Source organism: Halyomorpha halys, unplaced genomic scaffold, assembly GCF_000696795.3.
Source record: "Halyomorpha halys isolate HHAL.00 unplaced genomic scaffold, Hhal_1.1 Scaffold1250.1, whole genome shotgun sequence".
Classification (NCBI taxonomy): Eukaryota; Metazoa; Arthropoda; class Insecta; order Hemiptera; family Pentatomidae; genus Halyomorpha; species Halyomorpha halys.
In genome coordinates, this window is record NW_027105266.1 from 52,429 (window position 1) to 56,987 (window position 4,559).

Consider the following 4,559-nt stretch of genomic DNA (forward strand, 5'->3'; position numbering starts at 1 on the left):
ATATATTTATTATAAGACAATTAATTCAATCATTAATCAAGTACATAAATTACTAAATATGTCAATTTTGTTCAATTAATCCAACTATATTCCAAATTTAGCAAAACTTACTGGGGGAAAAAATGATCTTTACTAACCTTATTTAACTTTTGTTGTTTAAAAAAAGTACTGTGATTATACTAAACTATATCAATGTAATAAAATATTTTCTATTTTTTTCCTGGAAAGCTGGTGGTAGAGAACTGGAAGTTGAAGTACGAGCCTAGCCGAAATTAAAACCAAAAGGGTTGTCACATCCATACAAACTTTCCTCAGTCCTTAAATTTCTCTGATTCGTGAGATTTAGTTCGAGCTTTATTTATTCAGCTACGATATTTTTTTTATGAAAAAAAAAACTTTTTTTATATTTCACTTGTATTTTCCAAAATTATGATAACATCTCTTGTATTTTATAACTTTTATCATTTTTAACGCCATTACAAATGTAATCAATATCTAAAACCTTTTAAAAATCATTATAACAAACAATTTGTAATATTTTTATGTCAGCATCATATACACATGTTAAATTAGATATTATATATTATACAGTTAAAAAGCATTTAAGTATATATTTTTTTGAAAAAAAATTGTATTTTCCTATATCATATCAATTATTCAGGAAAGAGAAACATGAAGTAGTACAAGTGCTTAAAAATGTTATAAATTATTAATTTTTTATTCGCAGGTCTATATCATTTATCAACACTAGAAAACGTAATAAAACATCATTTAGGAAGAGTAAATTTAATAAAATAGGAGTTCTACTAGAGCTTTTTACGTTTCATAGTTCCCGAAAAACATTTTTTTTTATTTCAGGATTTAATGAAATATATACAAAAAAATCAGTAGTTAGTGAATTTTTTGTGGGAAATCTTTATCTCAGGAACGGGGAAACGTTCAGATGTCTATTAGCACCTAAATTAGAGCTAGTTTAATATGCTATAAAGATTATTATTACGTTGTTTTTTTTCGTAGGAGTGTTTTCATGATATTTGCCAAAATAAACACAAATTTATTTTGTGTAAAAAGAATTTACAGATCTGCAGCAATGAGGGGATACTGCGTATCTGGCACATTTTGTATTTGTAATTAGACCTGATCCCTTTTTATATAAAAAAATAAAAATAAACTTGGTGCTTTAGGCGGAAGAATTGAAACAAGAGCACCCCATCTGGTCGGAATAACTTAAGACACTTGCTAGCGATCTGTGGCCGGAGGCTGTGGAGAGAGAGACATATTTTTCTGGGAAAGCAGCATCTTTTCATATGTAGTAAGAGGGACTTTTGCGGTCAGACCAAATTTCGAATTCTAGTTTTCGATGGAAATTCGCGTTTTGACGTACCTTGGGTCCAAATCACCAAGCCTTGCTAAATAACGAAAAGTCATACGAAATTGACATTATCTATTTAAGGCGAGCAGTATGAAATCTGATTTTAGGCTAGTTGTAGCTTTAGATATAATGTATTAAACAATGATTTATATTAAAAACCGATTCATAGCCAATCTTGAAGAATAAAATATAAGATTTTGTTCGCTGATACAACTATCTTCTTAATCCATCTCTTAATGACTTACACTACAACTAAATAACAGAGTTGGAATCGCAATGGCCATTGATCGTGGATTCCTATACACAAGGCTGTTCACCTGTTTGGACCCGAGGATTCAAAGAGTGTGGAGATGTTCTCGAGATCTAAGTGGGCTTCTTGTAGGGGCCTGCCTAAAACCAGGCTTAGGGTGCGTACTGTTTAAGAGACTAACCATCCGTACGCTTCCTTTGCTATATGCGTAATTTATTTCAAGTATTCTTGACGTGTTAATTTAATCAATAAAAAATTTTTACTAAAAAAAACCTGGAAGTAATGCCGGAGTAAATGTATATTCGGAGATTCCCCTACTCTCTACCTCTTTCTCCCTCTCCTCCATATCATTTCAGCATGAGCCAACTGCCAACCAATACACAAAACTTCAAGAAAAGTACGTCGGCTGAAAGTGAAGTATGTGTTTTGTGATGAGCGCAATGCACCAGATTTTTTTTAAAATTAAAAAATGTTCATTATAAACTCGTTGCAAAGTTTTTTTTTTCCGTCAGCTACATTTTTTTGAAAACTTCCTAAAGATTACGAAAACCCTTGTAATGAGTTGCTCTCTCGTTTTAATTCCGTCATTAGCTAAGGCAGTCCGGACAGTTTACACAATCCGGCGCTGATGCGAATGATTCTCTGCGTTTTTGATTCCGGTCCCTCGCAACTGTAACAGCATGGGCCAATTAGCGGGGATGGCGGAACTTTTAGAACAGTTTCTAAATTACTTTTTGTTTGTTTCTTAGAATTAATTATCTTCAGTAGGAGACGAGATTTAAATTGCACAATTATAGTCTCAATCTTCTTAAAAAAAAAAAGAGCGAATGAAGAATCCGAACTCAATTAACTTTTGATTTACTAATGTATCTATTCAGGAAAATCTTCTGGTGAAAAGTAATATAATATTGAAATCTATCTCAGCTTCTATTTAAAGCGTTTGATACTCTGATATCTAAGGAAGATTATTTCAGTTTAAAATTTATTATCAATAGAAAGCTCCCCCCCCCCCCGCCAAGCATCAGATAATTTGTCTACAGTCTAAACTCGTGTTATTTAATTCTTGCAGCAAAATTACAATACAATAACGACAAATAAAAAAATTTTAAAGATCTCCATTAATAAGGTTATATTCCCCTCCCCCGTTTCGTTTAAAAAACAGGTAAAAAAGTTATTGAATTTAAATCAAAAAGCTATCCAGATGGTATGAAGACGATTTATTAAGAGTCGTTTCACCCTACTTTTCTGGGCTAAAATAAAAGATACTAACAAATAAAAAAATGTTAACAGTGTAAGAGAATGAAATGAAATCAAAGTGGGGACAAAAAATTAATTAAAAAAAAATTGAAAAATTAACAAATAAAATGAAAATAAGATTTACAGCGATAAGTATAATGAAAAAGATATAAAGTAAAGTATTAGATATTACAGGACACGTAATAATTATTTGAAAAATAGATATAAGAGAAATATAAAAGAAATATAGTATACACTAAAAGAGGGAAAATTAAAGAAATAATATAAGAATAAATAAAGCTAAAAATAAAAAGGAATATAAAGATCAAATCAGATCGCTATTTGACAAGTTTTATACCATCTAAACTGCTTTATGACTGATCCTAAACCGTCTTCCATTTATTAATTAAACACTGTTAAGTGAGGACCTTCCAAAATGTTTATTGGCGATATTGTGTGTATTTGTGTACATACTTTACTTACTAGGGGCACATCTGAAAAAAAAATTATTGTGTATTTAACGAATTCTATAGATTGTACCTTAAACTATGGTTACTGGTTTGAATTGTATAATTGATGGAAACCAGTCAGGAAAGAAACCCCTGCCCAATATCTTTGTAACACATCCATTTCAAAATAAAAAACAAAACTTTTTTTGGCAGATATGCTACTATTTAAGTGTTTGTTTTGATGCATCCAAAGGCATCTAGGAAAATAGTAATGTGGTTTAACCTTAATCTACTTACTTAATTAAGACCCGCCTCTCAGACTGATACTTGATTCTTCTCAAGACTGACCTATCATTTTCCTCAATTTTAGCAAATCAGCCTATGTTCATTTATGTTAAGTATAATGGGGAGGGGAGGGAATTTGATTTTAATATTATATTATGTTCGAGGGAACGTACAATAAAATAAATAGGAAACTTAGAAAAAGGTTCAAATAAAAGAAAAAGATAATATATTATAATATACCTACTGTAAGCGAGAGAATTGTATGCCAACTTATCAATCTCGTAAGTGCAAGGGCATCGGTTTGATTTCGGGCTGGGCAGATTGACTTTTATTTCGTGGCTGTCCTACGGAATGAAAACTCGAGCCATCTTACTCATACCAGGGTGATAACCCTCCAGTATGTCAGAAATGGCCAAGAAACAGTAAAAAAAAAAAAAATTAAATATAAGCTTAGAATATCGTTACATTTGTTGAAATCTGTGTCTAAAAGCATAAGTAAGGAAAACAAAGCAGATATTTATAATGAGACTGTCCTATTAATTCTCTTGAAAAACGTCAAAATAAAAGTAAAAGGTTAAAAAAAAAAATTTTTTAACGGTTACAAAAAAAAAATGGCTTGAAATTACTCCAATATCTTGAAAACAAAAATACAATAATAGCCCCCTGTGAAGAGGGTGCTCTTTTTCAACGTTATAAATTAGGTTGAGATACTGATTTCTAATTATTAACTATGTATATAGATGTGAGTGTGTATTTATTTTATTATTAACGAAATTTTATTTTATTTTTCTTGTACATATTTTTTTAAAAATTTATCAGATCAATTTTATTTTATTATATGGATGATATTAACTCATATTTTTATCTATACAAATCGTGGTAGTATTATAAGTGTTTTATCTATATATTTATTTATAAACTCGTTGCAAAGTTTTTTTTTTCCGTCAGCTACATTTTTTTGAAAACT

At 30.1% G+C, this 4,559-nt stretch overlaps 1 protein-coding gene across 1 annotated transcript in view; it reads left to right on the top strand.

The window, feature by feature from the left end:
* The window catches only part of LOC106688988 (alkaline phosphatase, tissue-nonspecific isozyme), a gene marked incomplete at its 3' end in the record, with an annotated part of 60,503 nt that overhangs the window by 27,774 nt on the left and 28,170 nt on the right, over window positions 1-4,559 (top strand). The window lies entirely within an intron of this gene.